At 42.4% G+C, this 24,326-nt stretch overlaps 2 long non-coding RNA genes across 2 annotated transcripts; both read right to left on the bottom strand.

Annotated features, from left to right (window-relative positions):
• Positions 1-3,823: 3,823 nt before the first annotated feature.
• Positions 3,824-4,159, bottom strand: LOC140703038 (uncharacterized). The gene is made up of 2 exons (XR_013540667.1): positions 4,042-4,159; positions 3,824-3,871 (listed from the first exon to the last, which is right to left on the bottom strand). It is a non-coding gene; the product is annotated as an uncharacterized LOC140703038 (long non-coding RNA).
• An 879-nt stretch (positions 4,160-5,038) lies between these two features.
• LOC144586000 (uncharacterized) lies at positions 5,039-24,025 on the bottom strand. Its single transcript, XR_013540666.1, has 3 exons — positions 23,895-24,025; positions 5,711-5,817; positions 5,039-5,184 (listed from the first exon to the last, which is right to left on the bottom strand). It is a non-coding gene; the product is annotated as an uncharacterized LOC144586000 (long non-coding RNA).
• Positions 24,026-24,326: the final 301 nt, after the last annotated feature.

Here is a 24,326-nt window from a genome sequence, read left to right as displayed (position 1 = left end):
TGTGGCGGTGTCATCGTAGCTTTACCTTCAGTTGTGTTTTCCTGATAGCAGCTGGACTGCCAAGATATCTTGTAAGAAGAGCTGTCGGCAGCCACACCCATTGGAGGCACCACATCCCAGCGCCAAGGAGGCACAGTGCAGACTGGCTGCCCTCCGTTTAGGGCTGGGATCGATTTACAAGGAAAGACTGAAGGAAATGTGTCCATCTTGGTGGCCGTCAGGTGCAAGGGTGGGGGAATGAAATGGCAGGTGGCAAATATTGACTGGGTGTAGAGGGTAGATTTTTACTAATGATCTCCATGACTTTCTGTGTCCTTTCCCTCTTGCACCATCTCATCCTTAGGACTGTCCCTGGATGGATTAATGGCTCCACCAGGAAAAGAACATTTCAAGTCAGAGTCATTACTTACATATACATATGAGAAGGAAATATATCTTTTTAAAATATTTATTTATTTATTTATTTATTTATTTATTTATTTATTTATTTATTTATTTATTTATTTATTTATTTAACATATGCCGCCCACACTACCCGAAGGTCTCTGGGCAGCTTAGAGCATTTAAAATACAATAAAAAGGCAAAATAAAAGGGCAAAATAATTAAAATGCAATTAAAATGTATATTCTAAAAATTGCCATCAGACCCACAGCTGATAGTTGTTGTGGGTTTTTCGGGCTTCTTGGCCGTGTTCTGAAAGTGGTTCTTCCTAACATTTCGCCAGTCTCTGTGGCCGGCATTTTCAGAGGACAGCAAACTGTGCTCGGGGAGGCTGAGAGTGGGTGGAGTATTTATGGTTGTGAGAAGGCTAGTTGGTGAGTAGGCTATTGTCCTAATCAGGAGACGGTTGATTGTGTTTTGTTATGGCTGCATTGTTTTGATCAAGAGGGGGGATTATCTGTCCCTGTGGCTGATGGGTGTCGTTAGCTGGTTTTTTGTGTGCAGTAATCCCTTGACCTTATGGCTGGGTGGAGTTCATTGACCTTTTGCACTCTGTGTTTTTGAGAGCTGGGAGCCAGGTTTTATGGAGTTTCAGACATTCCTCCTTCCGGTTGAAGTTTTGTTGATGCTTGTGGATTTCAATGGCTTCCCTGTGCAGTCTGACGTAATGATTGCTGGTGTTGTCCAGTATTTCAGTATTTTGAAATAGAATTTCATGTCCAGTTTGTTTTATGGCATGTTCAGCTACTGCAGATTTTTCTGGTTGTTTTAGTCTGCAGTGTCTCTCATGTTCTTTGACTCTGGTGTGGATGCTTCGTTTTGTGGTTCCAATGTATACCTGGCCACAACTGCAAGGTATCCGGTATACTCCTGCAGTGGTGAGGGGGTCCCTTCTGTCCTTTGCTGACCGTAACATTTGTTGTATTTTTGTGGTGGGCTTGAATACTGTTTGTAAGTTGTGTTTTTCCAGAAGTTTTCCCATGCGGTCTGTGACCCCTTTGATGTATGGCAGGAATACTTTGTTTGTGGGTGGCTGTTTTTCTTCTTCAGTTTGGTGTTGTTTTCTTGGTTTGATGGCTCTTGTGATTTCATTTTTGGAGTAGCCATTTGCCTGTAGGGCCCAATTCAGGTGGTCGAGTTCAGCGTTGAGAAACTGAGCTTCACAGTTCCGATTTGCCCGGTCTACCAGTGTTTTGATTATGCCTCTTTTTTTGCCGTGGGTGATGATTCGAGTTTTTGTGTAGGTACCTGTCTGTGTGGGTGGGTTTTCTGTAGACCTTGTGTCCCAGTCGGAGGTCAGTTTTGCGTAGGACCATGACATCTAGGAATGGTAGTTGGCCCTCTGTTTCTTTTTCCATGGTGAATTGTATATTTGGATGGATGCTGTTGAGATGGTTGAGAAATTCTTCCAATTTTTCTTCACCGTGACTCCAGATTGTAAAGGTGTCATCTACATATCGGAACCAGACTGTGGGTGCGAGGGGTGCTGAAGCCAGGGCAATTTTTTCAAAATGCTCCATGTAGAAATTTGCTATAACCGGGCTGAGCCACTCCATCTGTCTGTTCGTAGAACTCATTATCCCACTGGAAATAGCTGGTTGTAAGGCAGTGCTGGAAGAGGGCCTTGATGTCTTCTGGGAATATCTGCTGGATGAGTGTCAGGGTGTCCTTTACCGGTACCTCAGCCCGGTTATAGCAAATTTCTACATGGAGCATTTTGAAAAAACAAAATTGCCCATGGAAAAAGAACATGAGAGACACTGCAGACTAAAACAACCAGAAAAATCTGCAGTAGCTGAACATGCCATAAAACAAACTGGACATGAAATTCTATTTCAAAATACTGAAATACTGGACAACACCAGCAATCATTACGTCAGATTGCACAGGGAAGCCATTGAAATCCACAAGCATCAACAAAACTTCAACCGGAAGGAGGAATGTCTGAAACTCCATAAAACCTGGCTCCCAGCTCTCAAAAACACAGAGTGCAAAAGGTCAATGAACTCCACCCAGCCATAAGGTCAAGGGATTACTGCACACAAAAAACCAGCTAACGACACCCATCAGCCACAGGGACAGATAATCCCCCCTCTTGATCAAAACAATGCAGCCATAACAAAACACAATCAACCATCTCCTGATTAGGACAATAGCCTACTCACCAACTAGCCTTCTCACAACCATAAATACTCCACCCACTCTCAGCCTCCCCGAGCACAGTTTGCTGTCCTCTGAAAATGCCGGCCACAGAGACTGGCGAAACGTTAGGAAGAACCACTTTCAGAACACGGCCAAGAAGCCCGAAAAACCCACAACAACCATTAGATCCCGGCCGTGAAAGCCTTCGCGAATCCACAGCTGATATTCTTTCTTTCTTTCTTTCTTTCTTTCTTTCTTTCTTTCTTTCTTTCTTTCTTTCTTTCTTTCTTTCTTTCTTTCTTTCTTTCTTTCTTTCTTTCTTTCTTTCTTTCTTTCTTTCTTCTTTCTTTGTGACTACAAAATAAATACCACCTCAAAAAAAGGAAAGCTTATTACCAATGGGTAGATTTTATTTGTATCTTTGCTGTCTGGTAATCTCCTCCCTCTCTCAAAATCAAGCAAATAGTACGAACCAACAAAACGTAACACAGGTTGGTTAAAACACAGGACAAATTAAGAAGCAACCAAAGGCAATACAAACCATATCCACCCAGTTAAAAGCTCTTTATGTAGCAACTCAACTTTGCTGCCAATAATACTTAAGATCAGGGAAAAGAAGGGCCAGTGATAGCATCTAAAGTAGCCTTCTCTAATCTGCTGCCCTTGAGATGGTAGGAATCAGTGTGAGGAGTTTTGGTGCCACACGTATAGAGTAGTGGATTAAGGAAAATGAGCCTGAAACATCATTTCATCTGGCATGCTATAGTGCAAGTATGGTGCTTCGTATGGTGCCTCAGGCTTCTTCCCCCACTGCCTTTTTTCCAATTGGTCAGCCACCTTCAGGGGATGACAAATAGAATTTTTCCCTGTGTTCTTCCTTCAACGCACATCTTCATGAAGTACCGGTAAACACTTTGCACGAACAATTACGTGAGCACAAAATTGAATACATAGAATGTTAATTTCAATTTGGTTGAAGTTTTAGATTTTCTAGATAGCTCAAAGCCATGTACAACATTAGCCAGCAAAATCATAAATCGCTTGCACAAAATTCAGTGTCACCACCCCTTTTCTCATCACCATATTAGAACTGCTGAGCTGGAAGGGAGCCCGTGGATCATGAAGTCCAGCCCCTGCCATCCAAGACTATAGCATGGGTTGTGTGTGTTTATGTCACTGTTTACATACAGTTGTTCTGGGTTGTGTGTCACACAACAAACATTCCTTTCCCTTTCCACAGCCTCTACTGTTCTGGAGGGCTTCGTGTTCCACCCAAAAAGACCAAGGCTGCAAAAGGCAAAGGCAGACGGAGATTAGAATTTGTGGCGGTGTCGTCGTAGCTTTACCTTCGGTTTTGTTTTCCTGATGGCAGCTGGACTGCCAAGATATCTTGCAAGAAGAGCTGTTGGCAGGGTTTGAGGATTTTAGGTAAGGAAAAGAAAAAGGAAATACTGTACTTGTATTGCCTCTGTAAGATGTCTCCCACTCACAGAACCACTGGATGCAACCCCTTGTGTTGACTGGTGGCACTTTGGCAGTTATTCTTTCTATTAATTTAGGCCGGTGTGAGGCTTTTGTCCTGTGTGGGCCTCTCAGCAATTCAGCATTTAGCAAGCAAGAATGGTTCCGTTTGTGGGACATATTATTCAGCGCCTGCTCACTCCCTGGGCCTGATCAAGCCTCAAACAGTCTCATATTTAGACAATGACAGCAAGAGGGAACAGAGATACTTCCAACTTAGGGAAATTTTCTTTGTAGTTGTCATGTCTGTAAAAGGAGCGGGAGCCAGTGGAGACCAATGTGAAGGCAGCAGGCAGATATCCCATCTCTCTGAACTCATACAGCTTGAATGAAGCAGACAAGGCATTATCCTCATTAGGGAATGTTTTGGTGGAGGGGGGGCAAGGACATTTATATTTTGGCTCTGCAGCCTGATGCTTAGGCCCTTAGATAACACTGTCTGCCTTTTCTCTGGGGAGCAAAGTGGTAAAAAAAAGCTTGTGGGGGGATTGTGGAGATACATCACTTCAGATTAAGGTTGGCAAGCAGGAGTAGCCCAAGCTCTCCTGCTACCTGAGGGGGCAAGCAGAGTGTTGTCTCACACACACAACTAGCACAAGCTCTTCCACTGCCCAAGGCTGGAAGAGAATGCTTGCCCCAACTTTATGGAGATCTGTCACTGAACCCCTTCTCCTTAAACCCTCACTGAAGAAAGGAAAAGGAGGCAAACAAGAGGGCAGCAAAGATGGCAGGAACAACAATGGCATCTTCATATATCACAGGAGAAGTGATGAAGGAATGTTGTCTTAGCAGAGCATGAATTACAAACATCAGCTGCAGGACAGGGAAAACGTGAAGGAGAATAGCTAAAAGTCCCAGCTTCCACCCAGCCCCTTTTGTTCCCACAGTGACTCGCCTTTTGTATATAAAAACCACCCTACAAATAGCTTATATAGATAACGAAAAACATCTTTACTTACAGTAGTAGAATTTCAGTTACAGTCAGAAGAATAAAAAGAAGGTTACAGTCTCCACATGCAGGAGAAACTATCTTCATGACTTCATGGTGGAAAGGGTCAGGGAAAGAAAAGTGTACATGTCTGCTCAGGTCAAAAGTAAAAAAAAAAGAAGAGAAACAGTAAATAAACAACTGGAAGCAAACAAACAGGAAGAGAGAGGAGGCTTGCCTCAAGCCCAGGAAAAAGGATCTTATTAATAGGTTAGTGGCAAGGCATAATTATGTTAGGCTGTGAAGCCCCCCTCTCGCTGAAACCCAATATTAAGTTGCATGCAAGATTGTTATTTTCTCCAACAAAAAGAGCCAGAGCAACTGCCCCAGGAACTCTTCCTAACTTAGAATGCTGATCAAGTTCAATTATAAACTCTAGTTTTCATTCTGTTCATCCAGTATCTGGCTCTGTACAGGACTGCTGGGGACAAGTCACTGTGAGAGGGTTGGCAAAAAATCACCACTGCCATAGTGCTGAAAAGCAGCTGAACTAGAAAGGTATCTCTCCAGCTTGAAATGACTGTTTTGCCTCTTCTGCTTTTTCTTTGCCACCAACAACACTTTTATTGCCCACCTACTTATCTTCAATGCTTTCTTCATGTTCTGATTGCGAGTACCTCTGGCCATAGTCAGTGGGAGGTGTTGGAAACGCTGCTTTCTGTGGTGACTATCTCATGGGGACTCGTGGGAGAGCTGGTCCTCTTGCCAGGTCTCAGAGTGTCTGCTGAAAAATAATAGGCTTGATATGTTTCTCAGTGTCTCTAATAATGAATATTTACATGTGGTCAAACCAATTCCAATTTATGGCAACCCGTTCCAGGATTTTCTAAATATAAAGTACTGTACTGGGTAGTCATTTATTCAGTCCCCTTTTCTCACAGCACCCTGGGACTGCACAACTTTCCTGAGGCTACATAGGCTGGGTCTTCTTGAGATTCAAACTCTTCTGGCTCCACAGTCAGGCACCCAACTTCATTGAACCATTCCAGCTGGGAAGAAATGCTGTGGGCAAGTGGCAGTGAAGAAAAATAAACCTTGGTTCATGTGTGTGTGAGGTGACTTTGAAACTCGAATGCTGAGCTTTGTCCCTTCCTAGCTGGTAGCAGGACTTCCTGGCTCAGTGAGAAGGTGGTTGTATGTATATGGTGTTTGGACAAAATTGGCACAACTAAAGTCCAGGAGCAAGGGGAGGGCCCTGCAGAGAGAGCTGGCGGGTACATACACTCGGGCCCGCCATGCCACATGAGAAGAAGCAGGGAGTGCAGTGCTTCATCTCCATTTCCAGGATCAGCTGATCCACAGGCAGTTCCATCCTGTTCCAACCCTTGCTTGTTCCTCCTCTGTGACATCACAAGGGCAACCGCCTTGTCTCAGATTTTGCCACAGATATCTCAACTGATGGGATGCTGTTGAGACTGGCAACCTTAATGACACAGTTAAGGCCAAATGGCACACAAGCAACACCAGGAAAGCTGGCAACCGCTGCAGCTGCTGAGACTTTTTCTTGCTTACCTATCTGCAAGAAAATAAAGGCAAAAATCCTACAAGTGTTCACCTAAGGTTTGCCTAACTTGCTGCAGGTAATTGTAATTAACTGATGACATACTGAGTCATATTTCAGTTACACGCCTGATCATGCACTGGATTGTAAAAATGAGGTGTACTCCAGTGCCTCATAAATTAGCTGCAATTAGCCACAGCAAGTTAAACAGTCTTTATGTGAACACCAATATGATTCTGGCCATTTTTCACCACCACCACATTAGCCGCACTTTATATAGTTTCATTGCCTGTTTGCCTGAATTTCTTTCATCCCTACTGGCACAAAAAGTTGTCCCAAAAGATTCCAGCTCCACCCCAAACACTCACCTGCCTGCTTCGGTGACATCACCAGGCTACCCCATGACATCACAAGGGTCTGTGCCTTTGAAATTGAAAGGGTCTGCTCCTAGTCTTGGTTTTGGCCCAGAAATCACAGGGAATGAGATACTGCTGACTGGGAAACCCTACTCCAGATCCTCACTATTTACTTACCCCGAATCTCAATTCCCATTTTGTTGCCTTATAGAATAATAGAATCATAGAAAAGTGAAGTTGGAAGGGGCCTACAAGGCCATCAAGTCCAACCCCCTGCTCAATGCAGGAATACAATCAAAGCATATCTGCCAGGTGATTATCTAAGTTTTTCTTGAATGCCTCCAGTGTTGGCACTCACCAACCCGAGGTAACTGTTTCCACTGTTATTACTTAGCTTCGTAATACAGTACATTTAATTCTCATCATAGTGTACTTAAGATTTAATTTCCGGAATAAAATTATATCATCCACTAACCAAGTGCCCTCACAACTCTATGACTCATGGTAACCATTTAGCTACCTATTAGAAGCTGAAGAAGTTCCTTTTTGGAGTACCATTTCCTCAAATCTGGAAGTTGCAGTGCAAAAGCTCCACTTTTCTTATCTCTGTTACAAATCACAAGTTAAACAGCACAGATCCCTAATAAAGTTTCTTGGGAGAACACTCTGTTCACTTCTTTTCATCATGAAAACTTCTAGTACTCGCTGCTTTTTCCTGATTTATAGACCTGTTTCAGGAATGCAAAAGACCATGGTATGACTGTTTTCAGCCCAGATGAGTAGATGTGGTTCCATACAATTATACGTTTGTGAGTTAAAGTTGCTAAGTCAACTTATTAGTTATAAAGATTATGTTGGCAAAGACAACATGTTCTGCATTTGTGGCAAGGCGCTCATGCTTATTATTTATCCCATGGAGCTACGTCTGCATTGTTGCATTAAAGGGCCATACTTGAGAAGCTGTGCTCACGACCGGGGGTTCAATCCAAGGTTGCCGGCTCGAGGTTCACTCAGCCTTCTATCCTTTTGAGGTGGGTAAAATAAGTACCCAGCTTGCTGGAGGGAGCAATGTGTAGCCTGCATAATTAACTTGTAAACCACCTAGAGGGTGCTTGAAGCACTATGAGGTGGTATATAAGCAGCACGCTTTTGTATGTTTGAACTGAGCTCTAATCAATTACCAGACTGTGCTTATGGGTTCATGATAGTCACCTGGGAAAATGAAGGAAACTGCTTGCATATTTCCTATTCCATGCTTGGCAAATTGAACAGGATACTGATCAGAGGTTGCACTAAACCTGAGGCTTTAGAACACACGCCAGACTCTCACAAAATATTCATATATGTTCTGCTCCAAAATGCTTGCCCCAAAGAAGAAGCAGCAACTTGGCTCCTCAATAAGAATTCACACTGCTGAAACAAAGGGTGATGCTTGGGGACAATGTGGAGTGATGCTTGGGGATGTAAACTGGAGGCTGGAGTAAGTTGCTCATTTGGGACTTTCCTTGCTCCATCATGCCCTGCTGTGAGCTCATGTCAAGATCACAGCAATGCTGTGTATCTTTCAGTAAGGCAAATGTTGTGTATACCTACAGCAAATCATTACAAGAGAGGAGCATGCATAAAAACACAAAAAGCCATATGTCTCTGCAACAGGTTTTTGCTATGTAGATGTAACAGAATACAGGGGCCAATCCATGACATGTTACTGTCTGAGGCAAAGAAAAAAAAAGTCATCTCTGCCCAGTTATTTCATGTCTATAAAACAAACATGAATGTGAGCTGAAGCTTACTTTGAATAGTATTCTCCACCACACTGGAGGGAAGCAGCCAGTTTAAGGGTGCATTGAGGCTATGTGGCAGACATAGCTCCCTGCCTCCAAGCACTTGTGGGGTAGAGGAGGAGCATAATCTGGTAGTTTCTCTTTTTATCAGATAGATATAGCCTGCAGCAGAATCCAAGCTGCTACTACACCAGTTAGAATGTGTAGTGGCAGAGTGAAACCCTGTTTGAGGATCCACTGAGCTTTGGAATAGGAAAATGAGCCTTCCAGTTTTATTTAATTAGGAGGTTCACTGACTGGTAGGGCAAATAAATCACCATCTCCCATCCTGACCTCATCATGGTGTTTTTGTGAAAATAAAATAGGGCAACATGCTGTTCACTTCCATAAGTATCACTTTGATTAGATTCCCTGACGTGTGGTCTCTATAGCTTGCATTTCTTCAATATGATTATTCTGTCATTTCACAATTTTCTAAATCCACATTCTCTGTGCTTTAAGGCACATTTAACAGATGTAAATCTATTCACTCTCGGAGCCTTGACTTCATGATATCAATCAATCCTACGTATTCCTAACAGATCTCAGCCATCTCTTCCCTGCTGCTGGGGAGACCAGGATGGATCTGCCTCCAGAACATGCCAGTTTCTTAAAGGGTTTGTTTAGGGGTCAAGGTTTTTATACGCAGATGAGCATTGTATGACGCTCACTGATGCCATTTGAGATGAGAAGGGAAGGAGATGTACCTTTTAGATATATAAAGATGCCAAGAAGGAAAAAGGCTTACGTTAGCAGGAGGTAAATGGCAAGTGAGTGGAATGTTTTCAGATACAGTATTGTAGGAGAATCTGTAAGGGCAGAGACAAAAAGATGGAGGTAGGAGGGGAAACAATCACATAAAATTCATACATGTCTCTCTTTCTAAATCATATCTGGGAAAGAGAGGTCAATACCGATCATCTCCAGTCATTCTGGCTAGTGGTATGGGGTGATGAGTCCAAAACATCTACAGAACATCAGGTTGCATCAGGTGACGAAATAACTATACTAGCTAGTGGGCATGGAAACATTTGCTGGAGGAAAAAATGAGTGTTTTGGGAGTAGGGGGAAGGAGAAGATTCCTCGATTTTGGGATTTTCAACAACCTATGGGTGGACTCAGTGAATCTTGTGAATGAAAGAGGTAGTCAAGAAGGGGTTACTATGTAATGTAATGGTTATGTTTTTGAACCCATGTTTTTCTGTGGGGGTTGTGGTTTTCAGATAGCCTATTTTTTTCAGGGCCATCCCTTTCCCCCCAGAACATTTCATTCTTGATGAACAGAATTAATTTCACCACTTTCCATTGGGAGACCACAGGCTCCTTAATTTGTTTCGGCATGGAAGCTCTAAAATGTCCCTTATTTTCGACAGGTCTGTTTGTTCAGCTAGCCACAGTGAGGGGGCTATAGAAAGATGACTTGGACCAGGGTGACAGATGGGAAGCAGCCGTGAATAGTGGGGGAGCGGGAAAGCTGTTTTTGGCAGGCCCTCTGTCTTTGCCTGCTCTCAGAATAGCTGCTGGTGTGATCACCCTGGCCTTTTTGTGTGGGTGTGTAGGGAGGGGATGCAGCAGTTGCTGCCAATCACTCAAGAATGATGGTAAAGAGTTCCGGAAATAGAATTTCCCACTGGGATTGTTAGACTTGGAAATCAGCAAATGGATTAGTTCACTGAATAAAATAATCATATTGAATCAATCCTTTTACTCTAGGAATACCTTCTTGAAGAGCTATGGAGCCCCTTCTCCCATTTTTCTAATTCCCTACAGCCAGAGCCATGGATTTCAAGGACATGATGCCAATAACTATTAGGTGTAGGTCCCATTTTTCTTCCCAAAGTGGCACACAAGGTGGCTTACAATAAAGTTAAATAGAAGAACTAATTGAATTGGGAAGAGAGACAGGCTGCACAGTGAATTGGCTGTATAATATAGTTCAAATGGATTTATTTATAAGTCAACAGTTGGAACTGAAGGATGAGAAAACAGACACAAAACATTGCAACACAAGTTCTCAAGATCTATAGGATTGGAGAGGTTCAAAGAGCGGGCCCTATTCCTAGGCAGAATGGACCACCTGCCTCAAGTGTCAGATGCTGAGCAGCTCAGAGCAGTACGGCAAGATTTTGGAGGACAGAGTTGTGTGTCACCCCACAGCCTACTTTGCACCTCCTACGCTAGCCTACTATCCCTTGAGGCAATGGAAGATGCTATCATCTCAACAGAATAAATGCTAGTCAGTCAGTCTAATCAGCTCCTGAATATAGAATGGAAGTGGGGGCATCATCTTGTCTTCTATCTCAGTCAATAAAATGTATTGGACGGGCCCTGCATATTAATGACTGCAAGTCAAGGCAGATGAATTGAACCTTCATATTCCCAAGGAATACTTCTTAATATTAGTATTGGGAGAAGGCAAACAGGTCCATAGAATGGTAGGGTGGTCACTTACACATCATCAAAAACAAGGACATCTATCACTGAAAAAAAGAGAAGATAATGATTTGCATGTAATTGGATGTTAATATATATGTATGTGAAAGAAATTGAGGCTTGGGGAACATGAAATTCAGTTTCTGCTCTCTTTTATGTTTCCGTAAGGATATGAGAAACTAAGCTTTCAGGTAAGAGGTCAGTTTGTACACAGACAAATTCACACTCTCACTTTATCTCCTGTTCCTGGATACTTCAAAGAAAGGATACTTCATCACATGTTACTGATACTCTTCAAAGATAGTACACTGATAAAGAACTGTAGCTCCCAAGCTTATGTTCTGTTTATCAAAGCAGCCTCAAAGGAGATGTAATGCGTAGCTGGAACCTTTTGGCCTGATAAGAACTAGCCTGCCCCAAGAGTTATACAGATTTTGGAGCTGGGAACATGTGTAAAGCAGGAGGATGCCTTTTGGTTGTAGAATGATAAAAGGGGATTAGAATTATAGGTAAAAGCAAAATAGAAATAAAATGTAAAACAGGACAAAAACGCAGTGGCACCTTAAAAATTAACTTTTATATTTGTCTGATGAAGTGGACTTGTCCACAAAGGCTCACATTAAAAAAAATAAGAGTTAGTCTTTAAGACGCCACCATGTTTTTGTCTTTTTAAAAAAATTACTATTTTGCTTTTACCTATAATGCTTCCACAGACTAACATGGCTGCCCCTTCTACAACTACAGGGGATTAGAAATGATTTTGTTGATACTAGGTGTAAAAATGGCACTTTCTCTTGAGTAAAAGGAATGTGTCCATATGCTGTTTATGAAACTATGTTGGGTCTAGCCTCTAGGAAAGAGACCTAGAACTCCACACTCTTTCTTTGTTTAGGGGCATAAGATAGGGAGATGAGCTTTCTTATTTTTCTGGTGTATTATCCTTGAATGTTGTATACTTGTAACCACAGTTGCTTCCGTATTTTAAGAAACCTTTTCTTGTAACTGTTTGGAAATGTTGTCCTCTTAAATTGTTCTCTCTCTCTGTGCCCTTTTTAATAAACTACAACAATTTTACATGCAGCTGTATGGATTTTGACTGAGGGCCAGTGATATTAGAATTTATATATTTGTGCGAGTGATGGCAGCCTACCTCACAAGGTTGGTGCACTAACTCTGAGTGTCTAACCTTGGAAACTTTCTGTATATTAGAGCACTTTCAGACAGGCAATCTAGGGGTGTTCGGAGTGAAACAGACCCAACTGATCCATAGCTTTCTCTACACATGCCTCCTACCTGAGATCCTCCATTTCAGGACACATGGAAACAGCATGGTGGAGTAGCTGTGGGTGGGTGTGTCTTAACAGCAGAACCATGACAATATGTATAGCTACAAAGCTGGAAATTATTTTTACATAATCTAAATGAAATGAATTTCCCTAGACCCAACAAAATGGTGACTAAGTGATTTGTTTGCCTCCTGAATCTGCTGTCCAGGTGTTGCTGAGTGTAATTGGTCATCTTCAGAATCCCAGACCTTCCCTGTTTCCTTCCTTCCTTCCTTCCACTGGATAGACTTTCACATGGAATGCATCTTCAAAGAGAGATTATCTTTTGACAGTCCTTCAAACAGAGGACTGCCCTTCATAAAAGAGGTCACAGAAATAGCTGACAGAGGTGAACTGCAACATGAGACAAAACACAATCTTGGAGCCTTTCTTGTGCACTCTGCCCTTATAGCTGTCTATGGCTAACAGAGTATTTTAGCTTGCAATATATTACCATAATAAATATATTGTATAGATTCCTGTATAGTATTTAATTAAGATAAATTAACTAATAGCCATGAATGCCAATTCACAAGATAGGCAAATCCACTTTAATGGAGTGCAAAATGAATATTTTACAGTCTCAGAAAATTATTACTCGCTCTAGTATCTATAAATATTATTTATGATTGCTACCGATAAAATTACAAGAAGAAATTATGAGGCACTCACATAATTCAAACAAAAAGCTATTTATTGCCATAATTAAGAATTCCCTTCTATTTCCAATCCAAGTGTTTTCATGATCCTGCACACAAAACTGTATCACCCAGATAGCTGAACAAGGGAGCAGCAAAAACTGCAGTAACAGCAATATTTGCACAGATAATGGTAAATAAGACAAAATTGCTGCTGGTGTTTGTACCTCACAATCTATAATCTGCAAACAAACATTCCATCTCATTGTCAGAAAAAATCACACTGTTAACAGAACTTTGAAAAGCTTTTGGTTTTTTAGCGATAAATTCCCAGAATCCCTTAAGCAGCAGGTTCTGTGGGCATGCTGGTTCAGGGACTCTGGAAACTCTTTCATTCAAAGAAAAAGCTTTTTCAAACTGTAGTTATTAGAATGTTACAACTTTCTGTAAGTGGTGATACTTGATCATCCATCATCTTGTTCTTTGCTGTTGATTGCTGAAGTTTACAGTATTCTGCCTGGGACGTTCTGCTACACCGCAGGGAAATTGGACAGGTGTTTGAAAATAAGCAGAACTAGCCCTGTCATTGGGCAGAATGAGGTACTTGCCTCAGGGAGCAGGTATCAGATATCACAAAACAACAACAAATTATAATTTACTTCTATCCTTCCTTTGCCAGGGATAGGAAGATGTGCTCATACCGTTTTCTACTGTATGCTCTGGGTGACATGCAATGGGGGTGGGGGAGATCACAATTTGTTTCTTTTTCAGGCAGGAAAATATCTTGGACCAGGCCTAGGAGCAGTCTTCCTTATTGACCCTGTAAGGTAAACCACTACCTTGACGGTGAAATGTGATGGATCGCACAGGTCAAATGTGTTTGTCCTCAAACCTAAATAAACACAGACCAATATATTAGGTATCTACAGCTTTGGGGGCTCTGAGAAAGGTTGACTTCTTTACCTTCCCGTGTATCTTTAAAAATAACAACAATGGTAATTTAGCAATGAGCCAAAGCTTAGTGAGGAGCCAAAACATATGATCTGCATGCCAAGTTCAATCCTCTCCATTTCCAAGTAGGGTTGGGAAAAGCCATATTTGAAACCCCTTGAGAACTGCTTTGGATCAGTGCAGGAAACAATGCAGAGCTAATGAGTCAATGATTGGACTTGGCAGTGTATGGGTGGGCAAATTGCAACCTCCTCATGACTCTCTCTTTTTAAAAGAATGTTTCAATGTGACCAGTTTAGATTTTATGGAATTCAAAGTGTGAATGTGGAGACGTCAGGGCTCAGGGGCCTGTGATTGTAGCAGTGTCCCAAGGAAGCAAGTGCTTCCCACAGGCCACACTTCGAACATCCCTGGCCTTCTGACTGAACTAGTAAAGCCATTTTTGATCATAGGAGTTTTACTAAGAGGGAGAGGCAGTAAGATTACAGTAGTGGTAGAGAACATAGCCTCTTCTATTTGGTGCAGTTATCATTGTATAATATTTATGTGTAGCCTCTTCTAGATGTAGGGAACTTCACATCAAAAGTAATAAAGCCACAGTAAACCAACAGTAAACGTGAAATAGCCAGGGCTTATCACAGTGGGGATCAGGACAGCCATTTGGCCTGGGCCTCACGTTCACAAAGATTTAGGCTTCTTATGTTATTTTGGTTGGAGCTCTTGCAATCTCACAAGTTGCCTGGAGGAGGTGTGGCTGAGAGGGGCCTTTCTGGGTTAGGGTGAGTGTTAATCTATCCACCACTAACCAATAGTTCCCTCCTGCCCCTGAATTCAAAGAGAGCCCTGCTTTTCTGCTCAGTGCTCTTTCCCTCTCTTTAGTCTGTTGAAGTCAGTTGTTGAAAGCAGTCATGTTTGTCAGATTGCTCTTTGATCTGTTCAATTGTAAGTAATGAAACCTTTTATTCCTTCTCCTGCTAATGTCTCAAGAGTGAGTTATTGAGACTTTAAGTACCAGTTGATGAGAAAAAGAGATGGACTATTCTGGGGAATTTTTACCTGTCCTGGTCTGTAAATTTGTGCACTTCTGCTGCCCAGCTAGAAAAATTTTACAAAAAATTCAAAACTCTGCAACAATGGATTTATACATAAGGTCACAGAGACAGATTGACAGGATTGAAAGAACAGGGTGTTGCAGTGTGTGTGTATGTGTGTTTGTTTAAAGTGTCAATTTGTTAAAAGTATACACATTTAAAATGTACTATTATTTTTGTAACCCTGGTTCACCATTTCTTCATTTTTAATACACCAAGAACCCCAAAAAACTAAAGCAGCCTGAGCTTTTCTCAACTTCTGAGAAGTGCTGAAAACAACAACAAATTCTGGTTTTCACTAACTTTAGCACTCAGGAAGTAAATGTAGTCTATCAGTAGTTATCTGGCAAGCAAAACAATTTTTGTGTTGTAAAATGATCAACAATGTTCCACAGTTATGCTAGTGTGGAAGAGGCACAGCTTAAAGTCAGAGGGTATGTGTGATGGAATTCAGAAGATGACCACCCTGATATCTTTAGAAAAGAGTCCTATATAAAACCCTGGAGAGCCACTGCTGCTCAACATAGGCAACCTCTGGCTTGTAGCCAGATACCTTATGCGCTGAGCTTCCAGAAAGCACAGCATGAAATTGATCACCTCACCCCTGGCTGCATTGGTGCTCCACCTTAGTGACTTACTAGGATGTGTTAAAGAGGAAAGTCTCTATGCAACCATTTTTCCCCTAAGGCATGAGGCCAAGGAACTATATCTCAATCCCACAATAAGCCTTTCCAACAATATGACTAGAACCACAAGGATATACAAAAGTGTTATGGCCATTCCTATGCATCTTTTCAGCTCTCCTGACATCTCTGAGAATGCAGAACACATCAAGGGGAACAGTAATTCTGTGGAAGAGTGTCGTTCAGAACAGGTTTGTTGACTGTATCACAGAAAGACAGAAAGTTTACAGAAATTGGTGTTTGATGACTCAGACATCTGCCTTTAATGTTTTTCCAGAATATCCTTTCACCCCTTGTTTTAATGAACAGAGAGAGGCCATGCCATCAAAAGAGGAGCCAAACAGTATAATTTCCTGATAGCTAAAACCACATCCTCAAGGTGGCACCCATTCACAGTTAACTGAATGATGGTATGTGCATCATTTCTGAATGTAAACATTGAATAGGGTCCAAATTCATGTTTCATCTGGGCCCTTAGACTTATACTCTCCTGCACTGGAAATATCACATAGCACACGCATACAAATGTCTAAAAATTGTTCATAGTGTCACATCTGAAGGTGTTTTAATAGGAGATTATTGTATTGAGTCAAGAGAAAAGATTTGGTGAATAAGGCCTCTCTCTCCACCATTCCGCATGGGCCACATTGCCACCAAGAGCAATGACTTGGCCCCTTCGTATTCTGGGTCCCTCCTTTTTCCTCAGAAGCGGAGGAACGCTGGCTGCTGCTTTGTTGCTTGGGCCATGATGACAGTCTGGCCTATTCCTGTCTCTGATGTTTGCTCTGACTGCCTGTGGTTGTCATGGAGACCTGGCAGCTGAACTGAAATCTCCTTGAATGGCAGCAGGGGGTGTCCTGGGGAGTGAGAGATGGCAGGGCATGCAGGAGGTGGGCTGTCTCCAGCATGTCATGGGAGAATTCACAGATCTCAGCATGAAATGGCATGGATTTCAGGGTGGGTCCGCTAGTCTGAATTCTTGACAGGAGGATTAAAAGGGCCCTCTTCCCCTCCTGTGCAGAATGTGTCATGGGCAGGAGAGGCAGGTGAGATAGTTTTAAGACAGGGGCAGCAGGCAACCAAAACTTGATGTGGACGTCCCTGTTCCATGTGGAGTTTAAATAACTTTTATTCCAGGATCCATGGACAGCTGTGGACTCTTTCCTGCTATATTCCGCCCTCTTCCGCTCACTCAGGGAAGTGGAACAAAATTGGATTTGTCAGCCTATGAAGAATGTCACACTTCAAACACCTTTCCTTCCCACTGCTGCTTTGGATATTTCTACTGGTGTTTTGCTTAGTCTTTTGCTTTATAGTGTTAGCTATTGATATGCCTAGGCACAGACAGCAGATACTGTGTTTCCCTGAAAATAAGACCGGGTCTTATATTAATTTTTGCTCCAAAAAACACATTAGGGCTTATTTTCAGGGGATGTTGTATTTTTTTCATGTACAACAATCTACATTTATTCAAATACAGTCATGTCGTCTTCTTCTGGAACATCATTATAACTCTCCAAACTCTGAATTCTGGCCTGAATTTCTTGTGTCTCCCTCCAGGGTGGGGGGAGTGGTGGTGGTGATGTTAGCATTAAGGATCCCAACCCAAACCACCCTCAAATCCCTTCCAACACCGGATCAGACAGTTTCTGCCTTGTTTTGGGAAAGCACTTGCTTGTTGAGGTGGGGGGGAAGGGGGAAGTATGGATTCCACTGCCGCATGTGGACAAGATGGAGTCAACCCCAGTTGCTGCACAATGGTCCCTGATGGAGGATGGGGTTTCACTTAACTGGGGCTTATTTTTGGGGTAGGACTTATATTATGATCATCCTGAAAAATCATACTAGGGCTTATTTTCAGGTTCAGTCTTATTTTCAGGGAAACAGGGATGTTCTCCACGTTGTCTCATCCCAGAATCGCCCATCCTGAATTGCAGGTTAATGGAAATCTAGCTTAGTATAGGTTTTATATGTATATTATGCCAGATCCCATTCCACTTCTTGTTGCATGCGAAAGAGGCAAATGTGGCAAAGGAAAGCAATGTACTAACAGATTTTTTTTTTTTAAAAAAAAGGTTTTAGGTTGCAACCCCCATTAACTCCAGCCAAGACAAGCAATGTCCAGGCATTATGGAAACTGTAGCATGAAACAAATGCAGGGCATGAAGTTGGGAACAGTAACTGAGCTGCTAGTCACATATCAGTCTCTGCTCTTATTGTCACCCTTGAACGCCTGAGAATCATGTGCATGGTTACATTTTTGACACTGTGAGAAAATCTCATGTAATCAAGTTAGATGTCCTTATAGTATAATTCTATTATACTTACTGATTGAAAATATTTTTTACACTACCTATCCAGGCAAACCTTTTTTAACACATTTGACAGAGTTTATTACCACATCGATTTGCAGGAGGGGCTGAGAACCTTCCAGAAACTGAAAAATGAGATTTCCCCATCATTACTGACTATTAGCCATGCTGGCTGGGGCTGTTTGGCACCAGAGTGTAACAACTTCTGGAGCACCACATGTTTCCTACTTCTGATGTATAGATTTTTTTTTAGAGAAGAAACTGCTCCGATTTTAGCCTGGCACTCCACTGGCATTCATAGACTATTTTACACTTCTGTTCAGGTTAGGTGATCACATAGAGACCACAGATTGTTTTGGTGTCAGTTTCCACAATGAGCCCCCAGTCCAATGTGCCACAGCCCAAAGCTGCCTGTCCTTTGATCCCACCCTCCGCTGATCCCCAGCTCTCCTTTTATGGTTAATTGCAAAGTTCGTGTGCTGTTTAAAATGTAGCATGGTGTTAGGGGAAAGAGGTGGTTTTCCAAATTCTCCATAACGTACAAACATACAACATATTAGTTAGCTGTAGTTCACTGGAATTGTTTTAATATCAGCCCTGTGGTGCAGTGGTTAAACTGCAGTACCACAACCAAAACTCTGCTCACAACCTCAGTTCAATCCCAGGTAGTCAGCTTGAAGTTCACTCAGCCTTCCATCATTCCAAGTGGGGGGCAAACTGCCTAGAGAGTGCATTAAGCAGTATGAGGATGTATATAAGCAGCACATTTTGCTTTGTTGTCTGTGCAGAGGTAACATAGTGCTAAACTAATGTATTAATGCAGTGATAAGTTGATCTAATGCTAATCATACACGCTAGAAATGATCCAAAGCAGAGGGATCCTACCTGCATCAAAAAATAGAAGACCTGTGACAGGGACCAAAAAGTGTGTGTAGGGCTGCTCTGGGGGCAGACTAATTCACTCCAACAAAGACATTGTCCAATTGCCATCCCAACAAAGACATTGTCTAATTGCCATCGTTAGGACTGAACCAGCCTGTCCCTGCTCTGAAGATGCCCTATCAATAGCGGGCACTAAAGGTCTGCAAAATTCAAATTTTGCATTTTGACTTTGGAAAGTAGGGGGGAAAGGGAAGGGCAAAACAGACCCTGGAGCAGGGCTGTATTGTGCTTCCCTCGGAGCCACTGTGTTCTGCTGTAGCTACTCACTGATTTGCCTTTCCACTATAGGTTGTCAGAAAGTGCTTGTTATCCCAGTAAAGTATCTGAAATCAAAATGTGGTTGATTTACAGAGTCGGCAGGAGGGTAGATTTCCTGAAGTTTATTAACAGGAGAGTCTATTGTTGCAGCAGCAGCTCCCCCAGGTGGAAACTGAACAAACATCAAAAGGACAAGGAAGAAACAGAACAAAAGAAGAACCAAAGCAATGTTCAAGAAAGAGCTCTCTGCCCTTCCATGGCCTTGTGGCTTCCCTCTGTTGGGAAGCAAGTTTCCAATACCTGCTACTCTTTACTTTCTCTGATGACCTCAAAACACAGGAGGAAACTTTCTGGGAAATATCATAAGTACCAGGAGATATTACTACATAGAGTTTGGTCTTTTGTGGTGGTGTTTGAAGCAAAGCAAATCTTTGCTAGGGTTTTACTTTCTTTCCCTGCCTTTCCTCCTATGTGCACGTGACACACCTCTTCCTGAGTCCTCATTTTATTCTCACAACAGCCCTGTGAGGAAAGCCAGGCTGATATAGAGTGACTAGCCCAAGGTCAGTAAGTGACTTTCATGGAGACTGGGGATTTGAATCCACATCTCCCAGTTCATTACTTTGTTTCCTGTCTGGGACTGTGAGAGGCTAGGAGCAGCCGTGGGGTATTTATAGTATAGCTCCAGGTCCTATACACTCCTTCTCTCTTGGCTTTAACAAGGCTGTTGCTGGCTGTGTGTGTGTTGTGTGTTTAGTCGTTTAGTCGTGTCCGACTCTTCGTGACCCCATGGACCAGAGCACGCCAGGCCCTCCTGTCTTCTACTGCCTCCCGGAGTTGTGTCAGGTTCATGTTGGTTGCTTCGCAGACACTGTCCAGCCATCTCATCCTCGGTCGTCCCCTTCTCCTCTTGCCATCACACTTTCCCAACATCAGGGTCTTTTCCAGGGAGTCTTTTCTTCTCATTAGATGGCCAAAGTACTGGAGCCTCAGCTTCAGGATCTGTCCTTCCAGTGAGCACTCCGGGTTGATTTCCTTTAGAACTGATAGGTTTGTTCTCCTTGCAGTCCAGGGGATTCTCAAGAGCCTCCTCCAGCACCACAATTCAAAGGCATCAATTCTTCGGCGGTCTGCTTTCTTTATGGTCCAGCTCTCACTTCCATACATCACGACAGGAAAAACCATAGCTTTGACTATTCGGACTTTTGTTGGCAAGGTGATGTCTCTGCTTTTCAAGATGCTGTCCAGATTTGTCATCGCTTTCCTCCCAAGAAGAAGGCGCCTTTTAATTTCAGGGCTGCTGTCTCCATCTGCAGTGATCATGGAGCCCAGGAAGATAAAATTTGACACTGCCTCCATATCTTCCCCTTCTATTTCCCAGGAGGTGATGGGACCAGTGGCCATGATCTTAGTTTTTTTGATGTTGAGTTTCAGACCGTTTTTTGCACTCTCCTCTTTCACTCTCATTACAAGGTTCTTTAATTCCTCCTCACTTTCTGCCATCAGAGTGGTATCATCTGCATATCGGAGGTTGTTGATATTTCTTCCGGCAATCTTAATTCCGGCTTGGGATTCCTCCAGTCCAGCCTTCCACATGATGTATTCTGCATATAAGTTAAATAAGCTGGGGGACAATATACAGCCTTGCCGTACTCCTTTCCCAATTTTGAACCACTCAGTTGTTCCATGACCAGTTCTAACTGTTGCTTCCTGTCCCACATATAGGTTTCTCAGGAGACAGATAAAGTGGTCAGGCACTCCCATTTCTTTAAGAACTTGCCATAGTTTGCTGTGGTCCACACAGTCAAAGGCTTTCGCATAGTCAATGAAGCAGAAGTAGATATTTTTCTGGAACTCTCTGGCTTTCTCCATAATCCAGCGCAAGTTAACAATTTGGTCTCGAGTTCCTCTGCCTCTTCGGAATCCAGCTTGTACTTCTGGGAGTTCTCGGTCCACATACTGCTGAAGCCTACCTTGTAGGATTTTGAGCATAACCTTGCTAGCGTGCGAAATGAGTGCAATTGTACGGTAGTTGGAGCATTCTTTGGCACTGCCTTTCTTTGGGATTGGGATGTAGACTGATCTTTTCCAATCCTCTGGCCACTGTTGAGTTTTCCAAACTTGCTGGCATATTGAATGTAGCACCTTAACAGCATCATCTTTCAAGATTTTAAATAGTTCAACTGGAATGCCATCACCTCCACTGGCCTTGTTGTTAGCCAGGCTTTCTAAGGCCCACTTGACTTCGCTCTCCAGGATGTCTGGCTCAAGGTCAGCAACTACATTGTCTGGGTTGTCCGGGATATCCACATCTTTCTGATATAATTCCTCCGTGTATTCTTGCCACCTCTTCTTGACGTCTTCTGCTTCTGTTAGGTCCCTCCCATTTTTGTCTTTTATCATGTTCATCTTTGCGCAAAATGTTCCTCTAATATGTCCAATTTTCCTGAACAGATCTCTGGTCTTTCCTTTTCTGTTATCTTCCTCTATTTCTTTGCATTGTTCATTTAAGAAGGCCCTCTTGTCTCTCCTTGCTATTCTTTGGAAGTCTGAATTCAAGTTTCTGTAACTTTCCCTATCTCCCTTGCATTTTGCTTCCCTTCTCCTCTCTGCTATTTCTAAGGCCTCGTTGGACAGCCACTTTGCTTTCTTGCATTTCCTTTTCTTTGGGATGGTTTTCGTTGCTGCCTCCTGGACAATGTTACGAGCCTCTATCCAAAGTTCTTCAGGCACTCTGTCCACCAAATCTAGTTCCTTAAATCTGTTCTTTACTTCCACTGTGTATTCATAAGGGATTTGGTTTAGATTATACCTGAGTGGCCCAGTGGTTTTTCCTAATCTCTTCAGTCTAAGCTTGAATTTTGCTATGAGAAGCTGATGATCAGAGCCGCAGTCAGCTCCAGGTCTTGTTTTTGCTGACTGTATAGAGCTTCTCCATCTTTGGCTGCAGAGAATATAATCAATCTGATTTCGATATTGCCCATCTGGTGATTTCCATGTATAGAGTCGCCTCTTGTGTTGTTGGAAAAGAGTGTTTGTGATGACTGGCTAGGCATGCTAAATGGGAGAGGGCCATTTCCTCCCCCTCATTCCCTGCGGTGGAGCGTCCGGGCCTGTTTTGCTGGGTATTGCATGTTCATTTAAACATAGTTTGATGCTTCATGCTCAGTTGACCAGAGAGAAAAGCAGAGACCATATTGAAGGGTTTATCCTGACTATGTTTACCTCTAATAAAATGTTCTTTTTGTTTTGCACAGTAGACCTGTGTGCCCCTGGGTGTTTAAGATCCTTGTCTACTGGACATCAATGTCCTTTCTGCCAGACTTGGTCACTCTGGGGCAGTGGTATTGGGATTCTGAGTGAGACAGATAAGTTAGCATCACTAACAGACCTAAAGAGCTGGATCCACATTTTATTAGAGACAAGCACAGTCAGGATAAATCCTTCATATGATCTCTGCTTTTCTCTCTGGTCAACTGAGCATGAAGCATCAAACTATGTTTAAATGAACACGCAATACCCAGCAAAACAGGCCTATTGCTATCATAGTGGACAAAAAACAATTATTGTTTAAAAATTGATTTAAAGCACAAGTAAAATTAAAAAAATTGAATTTTTAAATTTGAATTGTGATTTAAATCATAATTTAAATTTATCTGATTTAAATCAAATTATCCCTGATTACTATAGTATATTTTGCTTGCCTGTATTATTAAAGCTATAGATCCAAATTTTAGCTCTGTGTTCCTTTGAGTCATAAAGGCTTTGAGTCATAAGATACTTTCTTGTCCTTAGGCTAGTGGAAATCTGACTGGAGGGCTGCAGACCCAACTGGTGGGCTAAACCCCTTGGCAGACACCCTTAATGGTCCCACAAACAGGTGCCCATTCAGGGTAATAGTTGTGCTGGCACAGTGGCACAATACGTCTCCTCAATGTGATTCATGTATGTTATACATTGTATGAGATTTCTAGGTTACAGTATCAGTTCTTACCCTGCAAGGAATTTCACCTGCCCTTCCATGGAGAACATGCTTCTTTGCCAGTGCTCAGGAAAATGTTGCTCTAGCTGTTATTCTGATTGGTTTTCTATTGTCATTACTGACATTTTAAAGAATATAAGTGGGAGAGAATAGGGTTTCTCTGGGTGGAATCCTGATTACAATCTGCTTACAGCTCCCTTTGCTTGAGTAAGCATGTAGGAGAAACAAGATGACTTTGTTATTTTGTATATTTGTATATTTCCAAACTCACTGTTTTGTAGTATTAACATAAATAATAAGAATGCAGTTTTCATAGACCAAGCACTTAGGGGAAAAGAGAGTGGGTTGTCTAAACATTGTCTCGAAGCAACAGATTTGACAAATCTCTTCTAAAGCTCTTTCAAAAAAAAGTTCTTCCAACTTCATAGGGCAGGGAAGAATCATATCTGTGATCACACACCTGGCAAGGAAGTGGAGTAGGCAGGCAAACAAATCGTTAGTCTTACCTGGAGATATGATACAGGGGGATCTGGATATCTGGAGAAAATATACTGCCACATTCTTCTACTTCTTCTTTGCAGACAAAAATACAGCCAATGACCATACTATCACTGTTTCGAAAGCACTTGAATCTGGATGGGTTATTTCAAATTTAGGTTTGCCCTAACCTGTGGGGAAGGTAGAGGAATAGAAATGTTAGGAACCTAATGATGTAACAAGAGCACTGCTGGAACAGCCCCAAGTGCTATCTGCTCCACTGTTCAGTTCACACAATGGCCAAACTACAGGGAAGTCCACAATCAGGACAAGAGGGCAACAGCAACCAATAGGTCTACTGGTGCTGGAGGAGGTATATCCATTATGACTAGCAGTCACTAACTTCCATTGTTTGTTTAATTCCCTTTGAAAGCTGTCCACGTCAGCAGCCATCATTACAT

The sequence above is a fragment of the Pogona vitticeps genome, chromosome 1, assembly GCF_051106095.1.
Source record: "Pogona vitticeps strain Pit_001003342236 chromosome 1, PviZW2.1, whole genome shotgun sequence".
Taxonomy (NCBI): Eukaryota; Metazoa; Chordata; class Lepidosauria; order Squamata; family Agamidae; genus Pogona; species Pogona vitticeps.
The sequence above is the reverse complement of the archived record's forward strand: the minus strand, read 5'-3'. Positions and strand labels throughout refer to the sequence as shown.